The sequence below is a fragment of the Pinus tabuliformis genome, chromosome X (genome assembly GCF_031772625.1).
Source record: "Pinus tabuliformis cultivar Carrire ecotype Pingquan chromosome X, CPIR1, whole genome shotgun sequence".
Taxonomy (NCBI): domain Eukaryota; kingdom Viridiplantae; phylum Streptophyta; class Pinopsida; order Pinales; family Pinaceae; genus Pinus; species Pinus tabuliformis.
In genome coordinates, this window is record NC_142308.1 from 1344635449 (window position 1) to 1344659522 (window position 24074).

At 36.7% G+C, this 24074-nt stretch overlaps 1 pseudogene; it reads right to left on the minus strand.

Moving 5' to 3' along the window:
* Window positions 1-265: 265 nt before the first annotated feature.
* LOC149145051 (uncharacterized) lies at window positions 266-23181 on the minus strand (annotated as a pseudogene).
* Between the last annotated feature and the right edge of the window lie 893 nt (window positions 23182-24074).

Here is a 24074-nt window from a genome sequence, read left to right on the forward strand (position 1 = left end):
TATTATCAGACAACGGACCTATCAAACACCCTTGTCGTTTGTACATGTGAAGAATCAAAACTTTCATAATTTGAATTATGTTGCCACGAGCTCCTTTCTCCATCACTGTTTATCAAGCATCTTAAACTTCCATATTTCTTGTTATCAAGAAGCATAATCCAAACACTCAATCAATTAGCAACATTGCTGTCAGGCCCAGTGCTTGAGATTTCGACTTAAAATCCAGTGAATGATTGACTGGATATGCACAACATACAGACATTAATCAGTTAGACCATACATGAACCAAACCATGCCAATCGCCAGTATATATTTCATTTCGCTCTTCATCGTAGAATAAGGCAGTGATGTCTTCAAGTGCTTCTTCTACAGTACTTCGGATTGTAGAGGCATTTGGGCGATTTCTAGGACTAATATGAACATTTGGATCATTCACACGAATCTTCGCCAGGCACTTTCCAGTTAATATGTTCTTATATTTATAGAACCAACTGCAAACTCCCAGGTACATCTCAGTCATTATATATAAGGAAAAATAAGAACTGTTATAAGAAAGTGAATCTTTTTTAGCAATAGAAAATTTACAACCTGTAATTGAACAACAAATTGAGGCTTGGGATATCTTACCATTTTCTTCTGCTCCAGAAGAAAGAGGAAGTGCCTTGCAGTAAGAAATAATCCAATCTTGGTCACTAGTAATATAAATGTTATTTATTGCAATCAGGATGCCATAGAAAGTGGTCCTCAAATGAGGTAACCAACTCCCCTCTGAAATTCCATACAGCCACTGTACGACTGCGGAATGTCAGGAATAACTGATTCTCATAAAGAAAAATAAACGCTGAAGGAGTCAAGAACTCTGCCCTGCTTACTTCAGTCAATTGCGTATTGCGAACCTGCCATAATGATCGGTAGCATTTACAGATAGAATTTTATGTAGAAATATAGGTCAGCATTTCAAAAATAAAAAAACCAATAATTGGAAATCATTAAAAGTAGACGATGACGATAGTCCCTTGTCTCAAATAAATAAAACACCAAGGAATTCAGGCAAATCACACTGCCCACATCTTAACCTAGAATCTGCCAAAGAATTTGGGCAAGTCTGTATTAGAAACGATAGTTGTCACTCCAAAATCACTACAACCTAAATTTGGGTTAGTAGGCATAGATGACAATGATATGGAAATGGCAGCGTTGCACTGGACCTGAGCGTTAGCGTTATTCAACATGGCAGTAGAAATGTTATGACACCAGCACTGGCCAATACTATATTGGCATGAATTGTTACACAGTCTGGCATCTGCAATTATATTGACAGAGTTGTTATCTGTGCAAAGAAGGCCAAGGCTGTTGCTATTCAAAGGAAATCCTGCGTTAGTCCCCAGACTTGTGTGGAATGTTACATAGATACTAATGAGTACTTAACAAATGCCATTAATAATCTGGAGGTAGAGGAATGCAGAGTTAAGAGTTACGATGAGCTAAATAATCTTCCAAATAAGTGAATCTAAAATGCTTACAAAAAGTCAGGTTGCAACATGTGTTATGTAATTTGCACACTAAGAATTGGGGCAGTTACAAGACTAAAGGATTCAAGGTGTACAAACTTGGGCATATTGCTAGGGAATCAACAGCACAAGTCAGAAGATACCAGAGCTATGCATTATTGTTAAAATGAGACCTTCTTTCCGAGAACAGTATGCATTAAGATCCAGAGTAGAGAATTTGCAATATATCAATTCAATTCAAGAATATTAGCATTCATGGACACATAAATACTATCCATATAAATGATTAAGAGTCTGAGGGAAACCATGCAATATCAAGAAGAGTGAAGTTAACAATAACGAAAGTTGTTCCAGGCAGTACAATGATAGAAATGGAATATCATGGATCTAGTAGTGAAAATCCATCAAGGTGACACCAGAGAGCACACAAATATGTATATATCACTTGAAAATAAAAATCCATGATAATTTTTAATGATGAGTAGTACATACATATTGACTCAAGAGTAGAGTACACCAAATCAAAACCCTAGGTTGAGACAAAAGATACACAGTGCTGACTTGAGAGATGTGATCCGAGAGCAAGGAAATCACCTGTATACAAAGAAACTCAAGGAAAAATCAAGACCTAGGCAGAAAATTCATGTGAGACCTAGAAGGTTGGTACATTAAGGTGGGCATGGAGAATTGTAATATCCACTGAGTGATCTTGCTTGAATAGAACAACAATGGATGGAAGGAAAATTCCTAGGAACAAGAAAACGAATCAACGATGGTCTTTCAAATATGAGAAATTATGAACATGCCTGGTATTAGACATGTGGAAATTAAAGCTCAGGTGTTAAAGAAAGTGTTTCTAGACAAAAACAAATCAATGGGGCAACCTGAGAGTTGGTGGAGACAATCCTGGAAGATATCATTATGTTGAGCGCATGACTAAACTGGAGGAGACCCGTCCTAAATCTCAAACTGACAAAGATTCATAACCTGATTGATGTTATGATTGAGATGATAAATGCTAAACATTTTTATCAATAGTTGTTTGATGTAGAGATAGGGAAATAACTGAATCAAAATCTTTCAAGGAATATTTTATGCTAATTCTCATTTCTCTCTTGCATTATATTCTTTTATTGTCAATGATTGAAAGGATTGCTCATGTGGAAAAGACAAAACACTAAACCAAGGATGCCCAAGACCGCTTCATTATGCTACTATTTGAAAGGGGGAGGACAATGGTCCTTCTTTAAGGGAAAACAATGCTTATGCCTCATAGTTTATGCCCTCTCAGTGATCCAAAAGAAGAGAAAACGTATTGGTGCTTGCAAGCAAGCTTTCATCGGCTTGCAAATGATTGAAACTCCTCCAAAGATCCACCCAATCGTGCCATATTGTCGGAAAGTCACAGTTTTATGACAAGTGGAAAAAATTTCTTGAAGTTTTGAGTCTTTCGTTTGCAGGATTAACTAAAGGGGTTTGGGAGATGAAAAACCATCAAACTGGACGAGTGGGACTTTTACTCACTAAGGTTTTAAAGAAATTATATGCATAAAACTTATACTAGCACCTTCTAGTGGAATTGATAAGTACATTAATCCATTGCTTGCCATTATTTTGGTTTGGTACCACCTTATAGCATATCCGGGGTCAAATACTATTTCCATGACGGACAGTTGAATCTGTTTCAACTCTAATTATTATTGAGGGGTTCCACAAGGATGTCACATGAGCGTTTATGATGCCCATTTAACGTAGATAGCCACCTATGTCAAGATTCTATTTTCATGTTATTTATTTATGAAATGTTGATGCATCTGGCAGGACACATAAAACTACTTATATGACTCTGTTGGTGAATTGACACTGCTGATAGAGATGGTTGATATATGGACTACATGTATGACTCACGCGGTGATGGGTTAGCTGACACACAACTTATCAGAATTGTTTTGGATCGTATATGGCCCAATGTGGCAAAGCCTAAAATCTCTATCCAACTGAGAAAATCAAGACGAGAAACAGAGTTCTCTTTAAAATAAAGAAAAGCCCTTTTTATTCTATGCGTGAAGCGCCACTGCTCCTGTGTATTATGCCGCTTTGAAACCGATTTTAGAACTTCCCCATGCCACGCCCGTATCGTAAATCGCAATCGGCTTGACCCACTCTTGAATTCTAGATGCATGTTTTTACCTCGGGGAAAAAAAAAAAACCGTGCAGGCCAAATATCCCTTACACAGGAATAATGAAAAAAAAAGGGCAGACTTCAAATAATGTTACAACCGGACTTTTAGCATATCGGGTCCACGTCTTTATTACAATTGGCGTTTGTAGTCGGTAACCCTCGGTGAAGAATTGCCGATGGGCGGATGCGACACAGCCCTGAACCATAATATACATATGTTGTCGGGTTCGCGACTTTATCGCAATCGGAAAAAATGGAAAGCTTTTCGGAGAACGACCCCCCTAGCATTGCCGATTGTCGAATGGCCGAAAGACCGACTCCTCCCACGGATGCGATAAAATATTCAACCGACCTAATGTTGTCATCGGGTCCGAAGGGTATATCACAGTCGGAGATTCAGGGGTGGCACTTAATAACACCCTCCGATAATATTACTCCGCGGTTCCTCTAATTGTTGTTGTTCTCATATGACCGCTGCAATCCCTTTTATGCCCCTCTTACCTTATTGTTCCGCCGGCTAACATGTGACTCCTCTAATCTGAAACACTCTGTTTGGTACACGATATAAACATGTGACTCCTCTGATCTGAAACACTCTGTTTGGTACACAATATAAACATGTGACTCCTCTGATCTGAAACACTTTGTTGGTACATGATATAAACATGTGACACCTCTTCTCAGAAACACTCTGTTTGATATGCGATATATGTATGTGTAATTCTTACTGCTTTGATAACTTTGTTGGTCATGGATTGCTCTGTTATGAATTCTACTCCTATTTTAAATTAGTTGGGCTTACGGAAATAAGCTAGCAGATAAAGATATCGATACTAACAAGTGGATATGATTTATTTACATGAATCATTTCGTGAAATTGTGATATGAACAACAAAATTGGCACATGGACATTGGGCATAATAAACATGATGTTTAAAATCATGTGGCTATATTATTTTGTGGATATATATATACGCGTGGATGAGAACTGAATTACAGGTTGGAAGGAACTGTAAGATAGCCGAGAGCTACTCTTCCATTGAGGGAAGGTCAAGACACCTCATGAGAAGGTATAATGTACATTATTTAACTACATTTGATATCTACGTGATATGCACTTTTATGACACGAGTAAAATGCGAAATGACAGGTGGCAAGATGACCTAACTGGATTATTCGATGACAAGTCCAACCAGCTCTGTAGTGTGGTCCGTGTTGTGAAGGAGGGGTGGAGGTGTTTCCCACCGTGTATCCTCTGAAACCTGGAATCGTGGGGAGGACAGCTGAACGCTCCCCCTAGACGTGTGATGACGATTGCCAGTTGCCTGCTGGGGAAAGTTAGGTCAATGTATTCGACGCTTCCACCATGTGGGTTTTATCAGTGGTTAGTATGGTCGTTGCCACTGATAAGGCAGCAGAGGAAGGATAGGGCGGGAACGGAAGTAGGCCAGGGTGGATAGGAGGATATAGATCAGTTGGAGACTCTTGATGGAAGTAATGTCATTGTCTGACTTATCAAATTTTATTGCTATAACTCTCTCTGGTTTGTTGTGCTTTCAAACTCCTTGCATCTTTTCATTCTAACTTCGGGACGAAGTTTTCTGAAGGAGGGGTGTATGTAATGCCCCACTTAAATCTTATCCTACAAATTTTGTTAATGTTTACATTATTTGAAAATATTGAGAAATATTGGTCTAATATAAAATTCATGATTTCCATTATTCAAATTCCCCACTTACCTTCTCAAATTGAATATTAGGTAGGATATGGTCTCCTTCCATTATTTCAAAATATATATATTCATTTCACATTACCCAATGTACCCTCACATTTACTTGGGAGAAGATATAGTCCTCTCCATTTAACTATCAATATATATATTCACCTCACATTCCCAAATGTACTTTTCAGATTTACTTGGGAGAAGACATGGTCCTTTTCCATTTAATTCCCAATTTAATATTCATGTCACATTTCCAAATGGATGAGGAGTTAATGACATTTATAAGGGGTGGTTGAGATGGAGAAGGGGGAAGAGGGTATAAAAAGGAAGAAGGAAGGGAGAAATGGGAGGAGGTCTTTTGGCTTAGGATTGGTGATTGTGGAGACTTGTTATGATTTTGGGAGACCTTGGAAACCTGTGGAGGTTTCTTGGGTTTGAGAGGAGGAAAGTATTGTTATCTTGTTTTGCACATTCTTCTTGAGGACACACTATATCTGGTTGGACTTGGGCACGGAGGGCTAGGGAACCTGTGGAGGTTTCCTGGGCTAGGAATTTGTTTCCTAGTTGGTTGGGAGGTAAATCTGGTTGGGTCGGTGAGAAGGAGCGTTCAGCTGGAGCAACAAAACAAAGGTATCATCATCAACCACCGGAACAGGTATTCTCCATGGACTACTCTTGTTAAGTTGATATCAATGAAATGTTCACCTTAATTTATGTTGCTTATGATAAAATGATAAGATGTTAAATGTTTAAAGCTATGTAAGAAGGTCGGCAAGCTCCTTTTATAACTTTTAAAAATAGAGGAAATAGATCTGTTAGTTAATAATAGACAAAGGCTGTAATAGTAGGAATTGGGTCCTTACAGAAAGTATGGTTGAAGGCGGTCTACATTGAACACTGGGTGCAGACCAAGGAACAGTGGGATGCTGAGCTTGAAGACATTGTCCCCTACAACCTTAGTGATTGTGTATGGCTCATATCGGAGCGGGTGAAGCTTGCACTGGGGTCCAGCGAGGCGCTCCTTCTGCAAATGTAGCCAAACTTTGTTGCCCACCTGGAACTTATGCGACACTCGACGTTGATTATGGCATTGCTTGTACTTAGCATTGACTCTGTCCAATATATCATGGACTTGCTGACGGATGTGTTGAATGCACTCAATGAAGCTGTTAGCCCCGTCGGCTTCGGACTGGACGTGAGTCGAATTTGCTTGATTAGCTGCAAACTGTATAGCCACATCAATGGGACATAATGTATGAAATCCCAGCCCGACTTGAAAGGGGCTATGGCTTGTTGTAGTTGTACTGCACATAGGGATGGATTTCATCCCATGTGCGTGGATGCTTCGAGTTGTACATGCGCAAAATGTGTACGATCATCCTGTTGATGACCTCTATTTGGCCATCAGTTTGGGGGTGGAACATCGTGGACTTAGTAAGTTTGGTATCCAACATTGACCAAAGACTTGACCAAAATGCACTTAGGAATATGTTGTCCCGATCTGAGATAATGGATTGTGGGATCCAAAAGTGTACCCACACTTGCTCAAAGAAGAGCTTAGTAGTGGCCTCTGTTGTGATACTCTTCTTGCAAGCCGCCATGATGGTCATCTTAGAGAATCTGTCGACGACCATGAAAATGCAGTCGTTGTCATGCTTAGTAGAAGGAAGGCCCGACATGTAATCCATGGAGATGGATTCCCAAGGTTGACTAGGAGTAGGTAGAGGAGTATATAGACCTTTCTTCTTGATGGTTGGTTTGGCAATGTCGTAGGCAGTGCAAGATCTAATGTACTTCCCAACATCTTAACGAAGTTTCAGCCAATAAAAATACTTCTGCAGTACCTCCACTGTCTCTAGTCTGAAATATCCAGTGACCTGACTGTAATGCACCTCCCAAATCACCTTGGCACGCTCGCTTGAAGGAACATAAATGTGTCCCAAGTGGCATAACAATGCATCTTAAAAGTGAAAATTTGGAACTTTTTTCCCTTCCAGGAGTGTCTGGTATGTGTTGCCAAATTCTAGATCACTCTTGTAAAGATGCGGCCACCGGAAGTCTCATGCCCACAAGAGTCAAGCACAGTGGTCAGCGCCATGACTGGTGGTTGGTTGAGGCAGTCAGCAACATTATTGGTGTTTCTTTCTTGTACATAATGTTCAAATGGAATTGTTGCAGGTATGTGGACCATTTTTTATGGCGATTGTTTTGCAACTTCACTTATGTCTAAATGAACTACAGGGTTAGTGGTCTGTGTGGATGATTGCTTCCTTCCACATAATGTAATGCTTCCATTGATGGTAGGCCTGCACAATGGAATACATTTCTTTGTCATAAGTGGGATACTTTCGGATTGTGTCTGAAAGTGTCTCACTATGGTAAGTCATAGGATTCCCCTGTTGAGTAAGAACTACACCAATAGCATAGTCGGACACGTCTGTCTCAATCTCAAATAATTTTTGTAGGTCTAGTAATGTGAGCACTGGTATAGAGCAGAGGTGATGCTTTAACTCGAAAAACACCTTCTGTTAGGTTTCAGACAAAAAAAAACTTTGATTCACTTTGCCCTTGGTGACTTGACTTAAATGCCAAGTGATAGGAGAGAACCCCAACACAAACTTGCGGTGGAAATTGGCAAGACCCAGAAAGTTGCGGAGCTTTGTTAGAATGGTTGGGGCTAGCAAATCCCGGATGACTTGTATCTTGGTTGGGTCCACATGCATACCCCGCTCATCAATTATGTACCCTGAATATTGAACCTAGGTCATAGAAAAAGTGCATTTCTCCAAATTGGCACACATCTTGTGTTGTCGTGGGGTTTGAAGGACTTGTCGAATATGGTGGAGCTACTCTTCCCAACTCTGGTTGAAGATCAAGATGTCATCTGAATACACCACCACGAATGCATTGGTGAAGGGTCGCAAGATGTCGTCCATCAATCTCATGAAGGTTATAGGGGCATTTGTCAACCTGAAAGGCATGACCAACCATTCGAAAAGGCCCTCCTTGGATTATAAGGTAGTCTTCCACACATCAGAGGGTTCGATAGGTACCTAGTGATAATTGAAGTTCAAGTCGATCTTCCTGAAATATTTGGCCCCCTTGAACTGGTCCAGAAGGTCATTAATCCATGGGATTGGGTACCTATTATAGACAATGATCTTGTTCAATGTTCGATAGTTAATAAAGAGTCTCCAGGTCCTATCCTTCTTCTGTACTAATATAATTAGGCTTCTACAAGGTGACGATCTTGGCCTGATGTGCCCTTTCTGCAACAACTCCTAAATCTGCCTCTTGATCTCATCATTCTCCATAACGGAGTGTTAATAGATTTGTCCATTAGGTAGTGGCATGCCTGGGTTCAGATTGATGGATTGCTTGACCTGAAAGTGCAGAGATACCCGTGTAGGTGAGGTGAAAATGTCCCTATACTCCTCCACGACCTTGTCCATCTACTGCTGTTGTGCAGAGGAGCTTTGTCTGGAAGCCATGGCCATAATGTTCTTCTTACCCTGAGAGCGAATCATAAGGAAAACAAATTTACTGGTTTGGGAAATGATCTTACTACATTTCTTTGTAGTGATCAAAGAGATGACGGTAGGCGGGGCTACTCTGGTATCCTGTACAACTTATTGCCCAAAATAATAATCACAGAGCGAGGTCTAGACTCATATACAACATATCGCTTCCACAAGTATGGTTGTCCTAATAATACATCACAAACTTCAAGAGGGGAAACATCACAGAGTGCCTCAGCCGTGAAGGGCTTGATGATGCACTGATGGATGACGCAGAGATCTCGTCCTTGGTGAAGCCACCTAATGGTGTACGATTGTGGATGTGTTGTCGTTGGTAGGCCCAATCACTTCATGACCTCTGCTGAAATGAGGTTATTTTGACTCCCATTGTCAACAATGAACTGTAGCGGAGAACCCTTCACCCACATATGTGAGTGGAAGAGGCATTCCCCCTCCTCTGGATCTTCAGGCTCATTCTTCTGGATCTTGGTGGTGGCCATGGTGGCACTAGGTTCCGTGTAAATGATCTTCTTCCCTTTGTCATTCCCCTTGTCGGGTTCTAACTTAGAGTCAGAACATGCCTCTGATTCGAAAGCCTTCAGCTCAGCCACTAGTGACTGCTTAGCCCGCACTCACTTGTGTTGTGAGTGGAGCTCTTATGGAACTCACACCATTTTCTCATGTCCTTCTTTGTCTTCATGGTGTTTTTCTTTCTTGTGGCTTCAGAAATCTATCTTGGGTCGCCTCGCCTTGGATTTGGCCTTTGCTTTGTGGTTTGGAGCCGCCTTTTCCTTGCTTTAGATTCCCATATGCAAAGTGTTGCTTCTTCTGTTTAAACTTCTGCTCAATCTTGACAGTGTATTAGTATGTCGTGCCGAGCGAGGAGATGTTTAGGAACTCCATCTCATCCTCGATGTACTTGTGTAGACAGTTGTGGTAATTGAGTACCAAATACGCTCAGAATCCTTGATACCCAATTTCGTGTGGAGGGTATGGAAAACATTTGTGATCTCTTGCACACCTTGACCCTTTCCCTTCTGTAATGTGGTCGACATTATGTATTTGCCTTCATAGCTCCTGACAGGGTAATATTGTTCCTTGATATCGTCTAAGAAAGAATCCCAAGTGGGTGCACTGAAAACATTGAGGATTCCCTCTAATCCTTTTGTTCACAGTAGGTTTCCCATCAATCCTTGACATGTGGGGCGGCTTTGAGACGTGAAAAAGTAATATTTTCCTAGTTGGAAAAGTCATGAACTGAAAAATATCCTTCCAACAGATTCAACCATTTATTTATGGTGTTTGCCTATATTTGGCCCTCAAATATGGAATATTGAAGTTAACTTGTACCTTAAAAGGAGTGGCACCTCCAGAGTGGCTGCTATATGACGATGTGTCGCCTGTGGGCAGTGGTCGAAGGATCTAGGCAAAGTTGAAGCATCTGACCCTGGTGATGTCCTTCTTCTTTCTCTTCCGTTTCCCGTGTTGTCTTGACGATGTGAGAGCTGCATCCTCCTCCTCCTCCTTCTTGACTCGAGCTCCCTTATTGCTACTCCCTTCCTTGGTTAACCACCTAATCTCTTTTTGTCAAAGAGCTTCCCACATCTCCTCCCAACCGGGGAGAGTCGTTCTGCCTAGAATACTTTGGACAAATGTCTCCTAGTCCTCGTGATTGCATTCAGGGCAGTCTTGATCATGAACTCAGGATCTGGTGTAGACCCCACGGAAGTCAACTCGTTGCAAATCCCTTGTAACCTTAGTAGGAAGGGATCTATCTCCCCTTCTTTCTACTTCTAGTATTATCTCAGTTGATTTTCTAATAGCATCTTCTGTTGCACGGAAGTGCCCTGGTACAAGGTGGTTAGGGTCTCCCACATCTCCCTTGTTGTTTCCTTCTCAACAATGTGTCGTACTACATGATCTTTGACCTCGTCTAGAATCATGCACTTTTCCTTCACCTGGGCCTCCTCGTACTTCTTTACCACATCAGCGTCAACTGGAACAACAACCACTTTCAAGGCATAGTCCTTGATGCGATGTTTATCTAAGATTGTCAGGATCCTAGCCTTCTAGATGAAAAATTGGATGCTCCATCCAATCTTTCCTAATCCCTCAATCCATTCATTATCATCTCTGCTAAAAAATAATCTGGTTCTCTTCTCCCTCTCATGTCGTCAATCTAGCAGGACTTGGATCTAGATTCCTTGGGCGCAAGAAACCCTCTAAGGAAAAATATCCTCTATAAGCTCCCTTTGAGTCTTGATTCCCCTCTCGGAAATCCTCTGGCCAACTATCGAATCACTTCCTCTCCAATCTTCCTTTGCTACTGCAACTCAGATCTAGATTTCTTTGGCTAGAAATCTGTCAGGGTAGTGACTCCCTCTACCTCGGCTCTATCTCCACAGAAACTGGTCATGCACCAATAGAAATAGCATCCCACTAGTTCCTCAAATCGAAATATGGTATGCTCCCTTAGCCCTGACAACTGAAGAATTTGAGCCCCTTTGGCTCTACGCAATCACTGTGTGAGCTGGGTCAGCTCCTCCTGGCTATTGCGTCAATCCTTCTTGGATGATGTGGCACTGAATGAATCTGATCTGCCCCATCTTCTGCTTCTACATTGGCCTAGATAACTTACGCAAATACTGCATGGGCTCCTCCTAGCTACTGCATCACCCTCACCTGGGTCAGAGTGTTGACGCAAGCATTGCATGAGCCTCTGCGTCAGAAAAGGTGAAAAATCCATGGAGGTGTAAAATCCATATAAAATTTGTCAATTATTGAGAAGTTGAAAATTTTGCCTTCCCGCAAAATTCATGGTTCCTACATTAAAAATTTATTAAACTACCTCGATTTTTGTGCCCGCTCCTATTTCAAAATTCGTGCATTCCTTCTCCTCCAACTCTGGTAAAAACGTCTTAAATAACTTGATTGGTGGATTTACCAAGAAATTGGTTTGGTATAGTTGGTAAATGGTTAATTTAGTGTGGAGGAGGTTAGGAGATCAAATCTTGCTCCTCCACAAATATTGAAAATTTGTTTTATAAACCTCATGATATTAACCAAACATTTTTAAACCGGCATATATATATATATATATATGCTTTTGGTTATTATAAACCAACTTTAACCTTTTGTTACATATGGGTTTTGTTTTATATGATATATATATAATTTATATATTAACTTTTTGATATTAGTTAATATAAAAATTTATTTTGTTTTGATATGGTTTATATAACTATATTTTAAACTAATTTTTGTTATATAGTTTTAATCCAAAATGATTTTTGTTGCTTGTGCAGGTTCAGGAGGTCAATGACGGGCTACCATGTGTCAGTGTTTGATCGGCTGCCATGTGGGTCCCACTTGCTTACTGGGATGCCATGTGGCACACTGTGGGCTCTGCTTTTTCCCTTGTCATGTCAAACTTTGAAGAGCTCTATCTTTTGCAGACGATCTCGGTTTGACGAACCGTTTGCACGTCCATGATCAGGACAACGAGATCTACGATTTGGTCTTGGGTCGAAGTCATTCCAATGACTTTGATTTTTGAGCATCCCTGAGTCCTCCTTGTCTTGTGTGCGTTCCTGAAGATCCACCTAGATCAGAGGGGAATGTTAGGTCCCTATAATACAAGTGATTACCCCATTACTATTGTCATTGTATCCCTTATTGTTATTGTTGTGCCCCTATTGTCCCCATATCGTTATTATTGTACCCCATAGAATCCCATTATTGTTATTTTTGTGCCTTTATATTATTATTGTTAGGTCGGCTTGGTTATATTTTGACCCCTTAGACTCCTATATATAGAAAGGAGGTTTTTTCATTTGTATCATCCAAGAATTGTTCATTTGTGTGATGTAAAGGAGGTTTCCCCCTCGAAGAGGCTAAATTCTAAGGCATTAATCTATCTTTTTATCTTTTTGTGAGCTGGTTTCCTAACAGATCCCTTTTGATTCCATTTGATATACATCTTTTTCCCTCTTATGAGCATTTTCCTTTACTTCTTCCTGAGTTGTATCTCCTACGTTGAGATCGCCCTCGAAAGAGGTGAATGGGTTCATTGATCTAAGATTTTTATTAGAGTTTGCTTCTCTTTCCTGTTGGATCAAATCCGCTAGATTCTTTCCTGAGCAGGTGTGAAGATTTTGAGACTCGAAGGCTTGAGATTTCTGAGCTACCTATCAATTCACACCCATTCTCTTTCTTTGAGTCTACCATTGTCCTTCATCTTCTTAGATATCTGCAATTTCGTCTTTTTTTGGGCAATTTCTTGTGAAGTGCCCATAATCATGACAATGCCTACACTTGAATAAGATCTAATCATAATCTACATGTTGGATAGATGACTAGTTATCTAGAGAGAGTTGGATTGCTTCAGGAAGACCTTTCTCTAAATCAACTTCAACACAAATCCTAACACAGGCATACATTGAATATTTAAACGATGTCATATATATATATATATACATATATATATATATACATATATATATATATATATATATATATATATATATATATATATATATATATATATATATATATATACATATACATATACATATATATATATATATATATATATATATATATATATATATATATATATTTTTTTTTTTTTCCAATGCATTTCCAACATTTCTCAGGGTATCTTCATCCCAACAGTGAAGAGGGAGATGGGGTAATTTGACCCAAACTGGAACAAAATATGGGACATCGTTCTCCAGGTTAAAATCCAATGTCCATTTCTCCAAATACAACCCTTGAGTTCCCATAAAATACAATCCATTTTGGAATATCAAATCCCTATCTTATTTGTGCTCAAAAAGTAAAGTGAAGAAGCCTTTCCCACAAAAAAAATATTCGATTTGTCCCTTAACCAAGGACTTTCAATTCTTGTCCACCCACTACCTAAGGGAATTAAGGGATGGTCAGATTCCCATAATTTTCCCTACCGATCCCCTTTAAACAAGATTGAGAGTTATAGCTCTAGATCTACTGGGATTTACTAGAACCTTCAGAATAATTTCCAATCTCTTCACAAATGTCTCATTACTGGTTTTAACCCCTTTCAATTCATTCATAACTAGTGCATTGAAGAAAAGCTATTACAGGCGAATATGTGGTGTGTAGTTGAGGAGATGTTGAAGAGGAGGGTGCGGGGACGAATCCCCCCACGATGACTGCCATTTCATAGAACCCTAGTTATCATTCTGTTGTGTCTTTGGAGCTAAGATGCAACTTCAAACCTTATGTTTTTGACCCTTTTAATTGTGTATTATAACTTAAGTTTTACCTAGTTTAGTGTCATTTTCAAATTTCCAATACAACTTTCATATTATTATTTTGGAAACATTTAACAATTAATTTAGTCAAATTATTTTAATGTTAATTCTTAATAATTCATTTATCTAAATATAACACCAAAATCATTAAATTATTCATATATAAATTTATTGTAAAGATTTCAATAACATCTCATAATACATTTTTGAAAGGGAACAAAAACTCATACATAACAATAAATTAAATAAAAAAATCATAAGTTTTTTCTTGGAAAAAAAATCACAAAATAAATATTAATAACTAGTTAAATGTCTATGTAAAATTCCTCGGGTGCGTTTAACAATAATAACAAAAAGGTTTATCGCTATGTTGGTCTTGTTTTTTTTCCAGGAAAAAAGCTTGTAATTTTATTAAGAAAATAAAATTACATGGTAAAGATGCATAGCATACCAAAAATGGTTGAAAAACAATACATAAACAATGCCTCATCTCATGAGGGCAAGTCCAAAATTTGTCCATAAGTATTAGCCAAAGCCCTTAAATAGACATGTGAGGAGGTTCATAAAAAAATTTACATCAAAAAACATACATTTGATATGGCAATACAACCTCAATAAAATGCTTGTATACTTCTATAATGCCAAGGCAAAAAGGATGATAATAGTTGCCAGGAGTCATATAGGCAGTTTGAATCTGCCCATCTATGCCTTCTAATTTGTTTATTTGAAAAGTGGCCATTTCCAGTCCATAATTGGATAAGTTGTCGACTGCTACATTTATGTGCTTGTAAATGTGTTCAAAAGTGATATGAGAGAATTGTTGCTTTTGAAGGAGAATCACTTGAAAATGGGTCGAAGAAGATAATTCTCCATTCTGAAAAGACCATTGATCCAATTTATAACCAAGACGAAGTTGTCATAAACATGGAGGTTTGTAATATTGCTTTCCAAGACCAAAGAGAGAAGAAGTTTGAGCGATGAAATTTCAGTGAAATATTTGTAGCAAACCCCACATTCGCAACAAAGGATATAGAATGGGATTTTGATAGATATAAAACACCTCTCGCTCCACCTGTGAGTCACACCATGAAAAAAGCCCCCAGAAAAGTTTGCTTTGATAGGAGATTCGTTTATTTTCCTAGGATTTGTTATTGCAAAAGAGAGTTTGTAACCAGATAAAATTGAAAAGATATTCCAAGGATTAAAAAATAAGGGACTCTTGGGTTCAAGGATGTTAGATTTTTCAAATTTCCAAGGGTTCTAAATTGAATGAAGCCAAAGAAAAATAAGGGTATTCCTTTCCAAGATTCACGTTCAAATTCAATTATATATAATGCCACATATCAAGCATCAATCAACACATGTTAATATCAAGCTCATCCATCCAAACATGTTTAATATATGCATGGTGCTACACATCAAGCTCATTAATAACACATGTCGTGTTAAGACGAGGAAGGTGGAATGCATAAACTATCAAGCTCATTAATGACACATGTCTTGTTAAGATGAGGAAGTTGGAATACATAAACTATTGCACATCAAGAATAGGGAGGTGGGATGAAAAGCACACATCCGTACATTTTATCCTTATGTTTAGCGGAAATTTGAAGTGTGTAAAGATTTTAAAACACGGAAAGAGTGGGATAATGGTTCAGAGTGCATGTGCTTAGTTGTTGAATTATAATTTGAGTAAGCCTCCCCTTCACAATTTTATTGGTAGTTCATGGAAAAATATAAACCATGCTTTTCAATTTTTATGGGTGATTTTAGGCATTTCAATGGTTTTCGCTTAACTTCTAGTGATTTATGTCAATCATCTTCTTGTGAGTTTAATTCTGGTGAGTTTTGGCTTAACTAATAGGGATTTTGAAAATTTGGGTTTTTAGATTTTTTTTGGGTTAGACTTTTGTTGAGAGAGGTTTGAATTTTATTTTTTGAGTATGGATAGATTTTAAGAAAAGAAATTAGAAGTTATTCTCATTTTGCATTTTTGTATATGATGTATTATTTCATATACGTTGTGTATTTTTTTTTTTGGTTTGTCATTTCAATTTCATTGTGTATGTTAATTGGAAAAGTTAATTTGATTTTTTGGAATTGTTTTTTAGGTATTTAATATTTATTTTTATTTAGTCATATATAGATGTTTTGGGTTATGGATGAGGAAGGATGTTTTGGGTTATGGATTAGGAAGGAATTTGGGGAATGCTTGAAGTATTACATAAACTTGAGGGATTTATTAACAATAAGAAAATGTCTATATTATCCATGACAAATAAGGTACATGAAAAGGAACATCAATATTGGTTTCAAAATGGAGTAGTTAAAAATACCTTCATAAAGTAAAAAAACCAAATCCAACTTTAAAAAACAATTCATAAGATGATCCATATGGACTTGTGCTATCAAAACTTCACTAAGACATATCGATCAAGCCAGATGAAACTCACATCACGTATATTTTGAATTAATATTTTATGTTATATGAAATAGTATTAATTTTAAGTGTTTTTTAAGAATTTTTTTTGAAATGATTTAGATCCTATGGTTCCTATCCAACCTACCCAACTTGCTTAGGTTACTTGATAGTTACACTGGTTTTCGGTGGACAGTATTTGTGTATTGCCAGGCTATCTAGCTTTGCTGCAGCTTATTTATAATACAAATGTCATTGGCCTCCATTAAATCAAATGTAAGCTTTAATATTTATAATAAACCATTAAAGAAAAGAACACAACATTGAAAATTATAATGCACATACGATATAACAGGTTCAAACTTCAAAGAGCTTATAATTATTATAGTTTTGAAGTAGAGGACAAGACCAGGGTGGCGAGGAGGATTGTATCAATTAAAGAGGAGCCGAAGCCTATTCTGTGCAGCACAAGGAAATGACACCCGCCCCAACGGGAGATTTAGAACATGTCTCCATCTTACTACAGTCATCGCAGTTTAGAACTACTCGACAGTTATCGTCAATCTCCGAGTCCTCACTCGATGAAGAAGGCGGCTCTGCGATTCCATGCAGTATACAGATAAGAAAACTTAATTTATTAATCCTCATAATTTTTTTTTAAAGTCCAATAGAAACCATGCATGCATAGAGAAATGAATGAGGTAAACTACTGAATCCTTATTATTACCAGTAGCAACATTATATGCCACTGCAATATTCGTTATTAACAGCAACATGCCAATGACCAGAGCCGAATGGTTGAGCCTTTGTATTTCCGCCATTTTTTTAACTGTTTAACTTCCAGTCCCCAAGTTAACGGGATGACGAATATAGTGTGGACGCTCTGTATTTATAGGAAACTTGAGATAATACAAAATGTTGATATTTCCCTTTTTTCTTCAGTTAGACCAATTCTATTAATTGCAGAACTAAAAATATCCAGTAAAATGCAGAAGAGTAAATGTAGATTTCAGAATTTTTGGATTCCTGGACGTTTTCAATCTGAAGATTTTAGGTAATAGCTAATATTAACTTTAAAGAAATAATAGGAAATCTGTGTGCAGTGAGAATGAGCAATAAGCACCGAGTAGATAGCATTAAATATTCTGTCGAGGTGGCGGACATCCCGCATGCAGCCGGGTGCTTATTGCTAACCGTGCAGTGTGGTCCATTGTTTAGATTCCATTTCGAAGAAGTCAGTGTCATATGAATTACCTGGGTCAGATTAATCTTGATAAGTTTTTAGCTTTAAATATTTAGAATCGGTGTGTTAGCCAGTTATATCCATAGTTACTAAGTTCGATAGGCAGTTATATCCATAGTTACTAAGTTTGAATTCGAATACGAATTCGATTCGATACGAAACAAATTCGATTCTCTAAAATTCAATACGGAAAAAATTCGCCAATATACATCTTACATTATTTGTCAATATACATCTCGCACCATTATTAATAACATTTTTTCTTAAATTTTGAATAATCTAAATTAACAATTTAATTATATTGTAGAAGTTGCAAATAAAATTAGACATTGAAATTAGTAGAAATAATTATTCTTGAATGGAAGTGAATGAAATATGGAAATTAGTAGAAACAACTCCTCTTCAATGGAAGTGAATAAAATACAATGGGGAACAAACTCCTTAACATTAACAGAAAGGAACCCTTAAAATTGTAAGTTGGTCAATCAAAAGATAGTAATTAATGTTGTAGTTTCTAATGATAAATATTTAGACAATTTCATAATTTCTAAAGTAAAATATAAATTAAAAATCATCAAATTAGAACTATCAAGAATCATCAAATTAGAATTTTTGTTTTTTTCCTAATTGTTCAAATAGAAGTGAATGAGATATTGGAATTAGTAGAAACAATTCCACTTTGTCAATCAAAAGATAGTAACTAACGCTGTAATTCTTAATGATCAATATTTAGACAATTTTCTAATTACTAACTGAATAAAATATAGATAAAAAATCATTAAATTAGAACTATCAAGAATCATCAAATTAGAAATATTTTGCTATTTTCCTAATTGTACCAAAAGATAGTAATTAATGCTTTAATTTTTAATGACAAATATTTAGACAATTTCCTAATTACTAATTGAATAAAATATAGATAAAAAATCATTAAATTAGAATTATCAAGAATCATCAAATTAGAACTATCTTGCTGTTTTCCTAATTGTTTAAAAGATTTAGAAACCATATTATATTTTCTTTACAAATTTCTTAAAAGGAAAAAACTAAATTACAACTAATTTAAAAAACTAAATTACAACCAATTTTATTATAAATAAATAATTCCAATTACATTACTCACTTAATTTTCTTAAAAGAAAAAAACTAAATTACAACTAATTTAAAAAACTAAATTACAACCAATTTTATTATAAATAAATAATTCCAATTACATTACTCACTCATCAGAAAATTATAAGAAAGAGATTAAAATTAAAAAAAAGAGGTATAAGAAAGAGATTAAAATTAAAAAAAGAGAAAAAAATATTTTGTTGTGAAAATAAAAAATAAAAATAAGAAACCAAAAAACAAAAAATTATTTTATTGTGAAAATAAAAATTTAATATAAAAACTATTTCTTTAATTTTTATACACATTTTTAGAGAATTTCATTGTTTTTATATTAAAAATTAAACAAACAATGTAAAAATTAATAACAAATCAATAAACAAACAATGTAAAAATTAATAACAAGTCAAATTTACTAACGCATCAAAATAACTTTGATATAAATAAACTCTGAATTTTTTAATCATTAATCACGAGTATGGCAAAACAAACAGGGAAAATTAAGTTTTGAATGGCTTAATAGTTTTAAACATCTATATAAACCGAGAATTACGTTCAACCATTCAATAACTACAACTGCACGAGGAAACTAAGGCACGGAAAATGGAGTAGGAACGACTTCTGGAAGAACACAAATCAAATTTTTTTTTATAAAATAAATTTGGGAGACTATGTGTCCGAACCGAATTTCAGCGTATTAATGGCCGAATCGGACCGAATTGCCGAATTTATTCGGCCGAATTTGGTAACTATGGTTATATCATTGGGTAAATTATCTATGTTTATTGAGAGTTTCATTGATACGCAGGGAAATGGTCTATGTCTTGATTTTTGGAATATTTGGCAATGGGAAAAACATGTGTCTAGTAAAAAAATTTGACCATGTCCATGTTTCTCTGATATCTGTAATTGAGATAAGGATGCGCGTCACTGCCAACGATGGCCATTAGCCAGCACTAAATCATTGAGAATGAGAATGACATCATCGATGATATCAGCATATGTGAGGATATCCACATAAAAGAGGTTAAATGCTTATCTATAGGAAACTTATCATAATTCAGTTGTTAAGTAGGTGGATATTTGTTATGATCAACTAATGCAAAATAAGTGGTCACTCAGAGTAAGTGGTCACTCTTGATAGATGCCTTTGGATCTTGGGACCATTAACTTGTTTCCGTATTATCTACTAGCAATTGTACCACATGTTGCAAAGAAAATGCCGTAAGGCATAAATTCGAGGGTTGTAAAACGTGGAAATAGAAGTTCTGAACAAGGCATGGCAAATTTTTGGAGATGGTTGGTCCAAACTTTCCCCATTTATTTTTATCCCTGCAGTATTCCCCCTCTATGGCCTTATCCAAATTTTGCGAGATGGTTGGTTCAAACTTTCAACATTTCTTTTTATCCCTGCAATATTCACCCTCTATGGCCTAATCCAAATTTTGCAAGATGGATGGTCCATTGGAAAGTTGCACCATAAATAAACCTTACATGCACTACAAGGACTATTAATGATTGATTTCTAAACCTTAGGGTCTTTTTCTCATTCATTTGTTTATGACATTATTGTTTAGGCAACCCCTTTGCCAACCAAATGTGCTCTTCCTTCTAGATATAGGGCCAAAACATGTACTACCCTCTTCTCTATTCCAATAATTGTCATATTTTTTTATAATGATTTCATTTACGGGCTTTTTAGGGTTCAAGTTTTGAATGGACTTACTGGGTTTGAACTATGTATGCCTTCATCACGATAGGATCCTATCTTTTTTTCACTACTATACATTGTTACATTCGTTTTTATGAGACAATATCATCTTTTCTATGGAATTTAGTCTAGATATTTTAGATGATAATATTTTCCATCATCCTCTGGTTTCTCTTATTGGTTATTGTGAGGAGAATTATGAGATGATAATACATGGCCAATGGACCTATTAGGAGCCATTTGTATGGATCATATCTTCTTCCTACGTCGTGGAAGCAGAGGCTTGATATATGCATAGGGGTATGCACTACCTTCACACAGAAGTAGAGCAGGGAATCATTCACCGTGATGTAAAGACAACGAACATTTTTTTGAATGAGAATTTTGTGGCCAAGGTGGCACAGTTCGAGCTTTCAAAGACTCGATCTCTAAATGAAACCCATGTGAGTACTGCAGTCAAAGCTTGCTTTGGATATATTGACCCGGTGTACTTCAAAAGATAGTGGTTGACAGAATAATCTGATGTCTACTCCTTTGGAGTAGTGTTAATGAAGTTGCTATGTGGAAGGCCAACCATCAATCCTTCTCTTTCCAAAGAGAATGTCAATATAGCAGAGTGGGAAATGCATTGGCAAAGGAGAGGCATGCTTGGCCAAATTATTGATCATCATCTTGTAAATATAATCAATCCTAACTCCCTGAGAAAGTTTGGGGAGACAATTGAAAAGTGTTTGGCTGACCAGGGTATTGACATGCCCACTATGGGTGATGTGTTGTGGAACTTAGAATATGCCCTTCAACTTCAGGAAACTGCCATGCTGGATGATCCAAATGAAAGAAGTGCTAATCGTCTTTCATAGATTCCCTTACGATTTTCTAAGGAAGAGAATTTTCATGATAGTACTATTGAGAGGGGTAGTGATGTTGTAAGTGAAGAAGATTTAGAAAGTGCAATTACAAGTACAATATTTTCACAATTAGTTAATCCTCATGGAAGGTGATCACAAAAATTTTGTGTGTAGTGATTCATCCACCAACTTATGTGAGCTGGCCATTGTGATACAAATAAATGATCACCTTCAAAAAATCTTAATGCTTCATTTGTCTTCACTCCTAAGATTAAATCTTTAGTTTCTTTTTAAAATCACTTGCTTCCTAGCTCACTACCATCTAAGGTAAGTCTCATATGGATTAATTTTCCTAGATTTCCATCCTTATTTTTAAGGTTTGAAATTCTACCTTACAAATATGTAATATTCAGTGGCATTTCTTATGTATTGGAACACTTTGGCCTTTTCAATTATAAGAAGCTTGTCTTGGCTTAACATTAAGATTGTTTTATCATATTATACATTGTGCAAGGGGAGATATCACTAGGAACCATCTTGAACTTTTCCCTGAGATATCAACGCCTTCATTGTACTTATCTAGCCAAATGGGTATGAAGTCCTCCTCCCACAAGGGAAAAGCATAGGCTGAAATAAATTTGAAGCATAACCAAGCCAAAATACATACACCGAGAAATAATGCATTAGAGAAGATAATTTGTCCATTTAAATAAAATAATGCCTCAATCCAAAGAAAAGAATGCATCACCTTAAACGAGTTATCTATGAAGTTAACCTTCTAATTCTGTGTAACTTGGGTTTATTCTGGGGATTAGGAGGAATGATTAGGATCCTCCCCAATTTCAATTCATTGATTTTATGGTTATCCCATTATAAACTGATTTTGTGGCTATCACATTAAAATTATACCTCTGAACAAAATAGAAGAAACTTGTTGATTACTTGTTACTCCCTTACACACTACAGTGCCATAGTGGCTCTAATGTTGATTTCTCATTGTGATGTATTATTTCAATCTGTTACTACAAAAAAAAATACATCACCTATTACATAACTTGTATTAAGTTTTATCTATTCATTTATACATAATCCAAGGATGGCATAATGGTAATCTTTGTTTGTCTACTGGTGTCTATTAATACATAAACATGTTGGTTGCAAGCTCATGTACTATATAATTTCTCCAATGCAATTTAATCACTATGTAGACTGTACTTTTAGTCGTTCTTTATTAGTTAACATTTTCTCCTAGAGCAAACCGTGGTGAAATAGTTAATACCAAGATTTTGTTGCGGCATGGAAGAAATTATACATTTTAAATAACAGTTGCGTTCCAAGGTTATCGCGACATAAGGAAATGTTAAAGTTCGCTTTTATTAATGTTGGGCCGCGCCGATTATGACCTGCTCTATATTTAATATCCCTCCGTACATCTTCATGCATGCATCTGGAAGCTTCTCCTCTGTGACAGATGGCCTCCCGATCATCATGCGATCTTCTGACCTAAATCCGATGGCCAGGGCTGAAGGGAATGATTTGGTAACTACCTTTCGCATCCAGAGACAGCGGAATGCCTCATTCGGCTGTCGACTTCTGGGATCTAGTGGCTCTACAACTCTCATGGTCGTCCATACATTCAGTGGGCACATCTGGAGAGCATTGTCTTTCCCATTAACTGAGAGGAGTCAAAATTAAAACTTGGAAGGAAATGTTACAAAGTTAGACGGGCGAGGGGTACTGTGGAGCAAGAATTGGACTAGAAATGAGAACAACACTTCGCACATGTAACCAACAGAAGAAAAAAACAGGGTAAATAAAATAAGACTCTCATAACATTTAATCACCTACGTTATTCGATACTCAGGGTAGGGTTTATATAGATTACCCAGTACCTATAAGTTCGGCGACAATACTTGTTTGTCGGAATAACCCTGACAATAAAAAGAGAAGCTATTAGAAAACACATAATCCAGTAAATGTAGAGGAAGAAATCAAACCCTGCAACCCATTTTACCTCAGCAGGACACAAATAATTGGAAAACGTTTGGAAGCCAGTTAAAACCCCTGCTTGCAAAACTCGAGCATAAGGTAGAAATAATTAAGGTAGTTTCATAGCAAGTATATACCATGCCCGTTAATTAATTGCAAGACAGTTCGTGAAGGCAGATCATCTATCAAGTCAGAGAAATAGTTATGAAATCATCAGATGGCTAAGAATGCTTTAATTGTCTAACAACAGATCTCACGATGGAAAATGGTGCAAGGTGGCATTTAGGGATGTCTTTCTCAGAGAGAACACCTTACGACGTAATTAACTAAGCAAAAAACAATTTTACTACATTTAAATACTTACTTATTATCATTTTTTCCACCATGTTTTAGGTTTTTCAAATTTTTTTGAGCCAGCAGGGGTAGTGTGTAGGCATTAGATGTTAGAGGTTGCACATTAGATGTATATATTTTTAAAAAATTATTTATTTTAAATTTTAAATTTATTATTATTATTATTATTTTT